The 4623-nt window shown below is 40.6% G+C and overlaps 1 non-coding gene across 1 annotated transcript; it reads right to left on the bottom strand.

The window, feature by feature from the left end:
* Positions 1–3502: 3502 nt before the first annotated feature.
* LOC111815755 lies at positions 3503–3647 on the bottom strand. Its single transcript, XR_002820398.1, has one exon. It is a non-coding gene; the product is annotated as a small nucleolar RNA SNORA48 (small nucleolar RNA).
* Positions 3648–4623: the final 976 nt, after the last annotated feature.

The raw sequence follows: 4623 nt of genomic DNA, 5'->3' as shown, positions 1-4623 counted from the left end.
AAAAAATCTACTGAGTGCATACAACCTTTGCACTACTGTATAGTACAAAAATCATAAGTCGGAGACCATCTGTGTACTTATCTAAAATACAGACTGGAAGAATATAAAAAAACATATTGACAGGGTTACCTTCTACAGGATTTTGGACAATTTAAATTTTCTTTTTGTTTATTTTTAGTTTCTAATTTTTTGAAGATAAACATAGAACGCTTGTATGATTTATGTTTAAAGGGAGAATGAGCATAATGGGGCACACTCACCTGAAAACAATAGCTGCATGTCCTACTGATTATGGTCTGATGAATCAAGCCAGTATGTGAAGCACACCTTAGGTCCATGGATGTTACCTTGGGTGTGAAAAAGATTTGTTGAGGCATACACAGATCTGCTGGCCAGACCATTGCAGAAATACCAAGGCAGCTTTTACCAGCCCTGGCACCAGACGATCTGCAGGCCAAAGTGATTTTAGTAAGCAGTGATGAAGGGCACACGGAAGACCGAAGACATTCTGCAGTATTGTTTCCCAAACTCCAGGGCTATGACCCCCAGGAGGATTACAGAAACTGGAGCCGTGTTGCTGGATGCCCCCGTCCAGGACTCCGCTAGCCCCTGGGAACTTGGAGACTTCCACAATGCTCCTTTCTTTAGACCATAACAAGAACTAATTGTGCACAGTTGTTCACAAAACACTGCACATGCATCATCTGGTAAATTGTCTGGTTTGCAAGGGCGGGTATTTCATTTTTACAGCCGAGGAGACTGGGGCTCAGAGAGGTTCTGGGGCTCAGATGTAGCCACATCTAGGAAGAGGTGAAGCTCGGACCACAGCTCAAGCCTTCTATCCTTTGGGTACATTCTGCCCAGTTAGTTCTCTAGTTGTTGTTGTTCTTCTTCTTTTATTTTTGGCCTGTTTTTCCTTATCATCATTTCCTTTTCCTTTCCAAAATCCTGATGGTATAAACTTGGTTTTCTTTCTCCTCCACTTCACAAAAATTCACCATATTCTTTCCTTTACCTTCCTTCCTTATACCCAGAAAGGGAACTGCAGCCCAGAGGTGCGGAAAAGGTTGCTACAGAATGAGAATGCTGAGAATCGCAACAGTTTGGTGTCATGGCCCAGTAGTGCTCACGGTTATCATGCTGCCCAGTGGGAAACAGAAAAGACTGTGGCAGTGTGCATCATCCGATAGTTTCTGAGACACTCGCGTTACCTATCTACTAAATTCTACTTTCAAAGCACTATACATGCATCTTTTCAATTGACCTTATCATAACAACTATATGACGCAGATTACTCACAGATTACAAGTAAGGAAACTGAGGCTCGGAGAGGTTAAGAGACTTGAATGCCATAATAATAGTCTTCAAGAAGCATGTGTGTGTAAGCAGCACTGTACAATAATAATCCTATATAACTACCACACTAATATTCATTGGAGCCCTCAATCTGGAAAGTCAGCAAGGCATAGATTAGTCCTTAACAACATTAACATGATCTACCACCCCCGCCTCTTTTGGGCAATAATATCACAAAACATTAAAAAATGGCTGATGCTGTTCAGAAGACCACTTTACTAATGCCAGTCTTCCACACTGTAGCCTTTGGCAGGATTCCCTTTGCATAGATCACAATGTTGGCGCAGGGCCAAGAGATGGTGAGGTTGACTCACAGGTCACTGCAGTTTATAAAAAATCAGAATAATAAAAAGGAAGGCAGATCTGACATCACTGGCAAGGGACAAATTTTTGGTGTTTTACTAAGCAAACTAATTAAGGCTAGCTCTGAATAACACAGGAGGAGGAGAGTTTATTGAATGAAGGCAAGCTCGAGGAGAAAAATGCCTAAATACAAAGTCAAACTCTTACAAGAACAGCTTGTAAATACTCTCAAAATGGACCATTAACTTCTTGTTTATCCTAAGGGCAAAGAAAAACAAAGTCCAGTCAACCAGATACTTTCTAAGAATGAAAGAGAAAGTGCTTGATGATGAAATAATGAGAACACACACACACACACAAACACGCGAACAACTGATTTTTAAATTGGCTTTGCTGCAAACTATACATCCAGAGGAAAAAGCACCTCTTTGTTTACTAAGCCACCGCAATCAACAAAAACAAGAAAAGGATAAATTTGAAGATAAAGCTCAGCCTTTAAGTTCATTTGGTGAAAACCAAATTCACTGCAATTATTATCAGGCTTTGGACTGTAAAAGCCTCTAAGAGTTAAAAGCAAACCAACACTACCTCTAAGTCCCTGAGGGATTACTCCTTTATTAGTATAGTCTTGGGATTAGTTGAAATGTCTGTCTAATGAATGCAGCCACTATATTTGAGCACATGCCTGAATAAGCGACTTGTTGATTGAAACCTATTTATAAGCACTTGTGCATGTTGTGAAAAATCCACCTGCACTTCCACAGCACGGTATCCACCATCTGAATAAAGGCTCTTTGCCACCGCACTGCAGTCTGCTGAAACGAACAAGCAGAAAGGAAGTGTGCTGCATCTACATGCCGGGTTTTATTCCCCACTCCTGGCCAGTAAAGCAGAGTTACTTTATCTAAACAGCAATTTAGATTGATGGAGATGTTAAAACAGAATGGGGGAGGGGGAGAGAAACACTTTTTATCACATTTAGCTAGGATTTTAACGTAGTAGATTTAGCATAACTTGGATAAATGGTCATCAATAGCCCCAGCTGGCCAGACCTCTGCTGTGTCATACTTCCGCTCAGTTGGACAGTAAATGGATTTGCTACACACACTTGTGATCATTTCTGTTTTACACTTCTGCACATGAACAGCATGCTAGCGGCACATCCAACGGACACACAGCATGGAAAGAACAATCCTAATGAGCAATTAGAGTCAGTGCCTCCAATATTTGGGGTTCTAACCACACTGCACTAAACCCACCATCCCTAAATGGGCCTCCTAACCCATTCTGGGGCTCTGTAGTTCTCTGCTCCAACCCCTCCACCTCACTGCTCTGCATCTCATACTTGGCACTTGCTCTCCACACTTCCTAAGGTTTCGATTTGGGTGTTGAGACAGGATCTCTCATTCCATTGGAGTTTATTTTTATTCCTTTCCACTCATATAGGCCCATTCACTATGCTACCTCTTTGAAAAAATGCTGACAAGGAATTCACTAAAAAAAAAGAAAAAAAATATATATATAGTATTTAGTACAGAGTCTACTGGATCTCACTACATAGATGGGACTCGTAGTGATCCTCCTGTTTTCAGCCTGGGATTACAGGCACCTTCCACCACGCCCAGTCTCAATGCCCATCACAACATGGGCCAGTGATGGAGCTGGCACTGCAGGCCAGAGATCAAACCCTGGTCCCTGCACTCTGCCTTAACAGGTGCTGTAGTCCACTGAGCTATCTGACCAGCCCTAAAATATTTGTAAAAAGAGTAATAATCATAGTAAATTACAGGTAATTATCAATTAAGACTTCAAAATAATTTCTCTTGGAGAACTTTTTATTTTTAAATGTACCCGAGGCATAAAACAGCTTTGGCCACCAACCCATGCATCAAGCTAGGATGGACAAAGGACTGTCATCTGCTCTGCCCCTGACTGATATAAGAACAACACCACCAATAAGGTGTCTCTTTGCCCACTGCCAGGCAGTATGGAGAACTTCCAGAATGATAAGCAAACTGTCCAGGTATTCCATTATTAGAAAGAGAAAACTGCTATTGGCTATTAGAAGCTTCAGCAAAGCAAGTAGAAAAAAATGTTGCATTTAACAGTCTTTGGAGCCAGTCAGTCTATTTCTCTTGCTAGCTTGTAATAATTATTTTCCCACTGATTTAAAAAAAAAAAAAAAAAGACTTAACAAGGTTGTTTGTTTGTTTGTTTGTTTCTCTCCTTATCATTTGGAGACAGGGTTTTGCTATGCAATTCAGGCTAGCCCCAAACTCATAGCAAGCAATCCTCCTGCTTCAGCCTCCCAAGTGCTGGAATTACAAGCATGCACCATCACGCCTGGCTAGTAAGGCTCTTCTGAGGGTTAAATATGATGCTATATACAATTGCTGACACAAAATCAGAACTCAATTAACTTGCAGCTATCATTCACATTATTACTCATGTTGTGGAAACACAATAAAGCTAAAGGATCACATCTTTCATACTTTTCTAATTGGCAAAGCAAAGGAATAGTGCTGAGAACAAAAGGATACTAAAAAACCAGATCTAAAACTTATAACAGGTAAGTCATTTGGAAATATAAGCAGTTAGCATAGCAGAATAATGCAAAGAACCAAAACCCTTCGTGATAAAGAGCTGTTTAAACAGACATGCATTACTAAGTCTGAGGCTGGGAGGAAGTAGCATGTAACATACAAAGAATCCAGGGCGGTATTATTGTCACCACACCCATTTTAAAGATGGAGCCATGTAACTCAGGAGCATTCATAGGTGGTAATGATGAGTTTGACTGGGAAACCCCATATGTATAGTATTTCCTCCCCACACTGTTTTCTTCAATTTTAAGCAGTCATGTAATTAAGATTATTAAATATAATAGCTCTAGGTTCTTCAAATGTAGACATCAACAGCTGTATTTTGTGAGAACCTCCCATGGTTAAGTTGGAACCAGGAAGC

This window comes from Octodon degus, unplaced genomic scaffold (assembly GCF_000260255.1).
Source record: "Octodon degus isolate 3935 unplaced genomic scaffold, OctDeg1.0 scaffold00020, whole genome shotgun sequence".
Lineage (NCBI taxonomy): Eukaryota > Metazoa > Chordata > Mammalia > Rodentia > Octodontidae > Octodon > Octodon degus.
The sequence above is the reverse complement of the archived record's forward strand: the minus strand, read 5'-3'. Positions and strand labels throughout refer to the sequence as shown.